Raw genomic sequence first — 512 nt, 5'->3', positions numbered from 1 at the left:
GTAAAGGCAAAGCATTCAGAGCCGCCCACGGACCACGCAGGGGGCAAGGAGCGGCTCCCTCTCCCTCTCGGCGCCTTCGAGACCACCTTCCAAGTCCTCCCAGTGGACTCCTCAATGCGGAAATTTCCCACTCAACCCAGGGAGTGGGGTGGGTTCATCACGGTAGCTCTCTTCACCCGTTTTCCTTCCTAGCTCCCAATGCCTCTCTTCTTCTAAAGGTTGGAAAGAGGGGAGGACTGCGTTCCCCACCCCCATTCCGCACCCCAACTTCAACCCCAGCAACAGCATTCGTCCTCGCCCACAGAGGCTGCTTAGAAACCTCCACCGAAACCTTTCCGGCCAGCATAGCAAAAGCTGTTTCCCGATGGGCTTGCAAAACCTGCTGGACCGGAGGAAGAAAAACGCTAGCGGCGGCCGGGCCTGAGCCCCAGCAGGACAGTCTGCTGCCCCGAGGTGGGGATCCACCGCCGAGGGAACCCCAACATGCTGGCCACCTCTTCTGCGCCCCCAAC

The sequence above is a fragment of the Fukomys damarensis genome, unplaced genomic scaffold (assembly GCF_012274545.1).
Source record: "Fukomys damarensis isolate Sample0158 unplaced genomic scaffold, DMR_v1.0_HiC HiC_scaffold_13, whole genome shotgun sequence".
Lineage (NCBI taxonomy): Eukaryota > Metazoa > Chordata > Mammalia > Rodentia > Bathyergidae > Fukomys > Fukomys damarensis.
Note: the sequence above shows the minus strand (reverse complement) of the source record.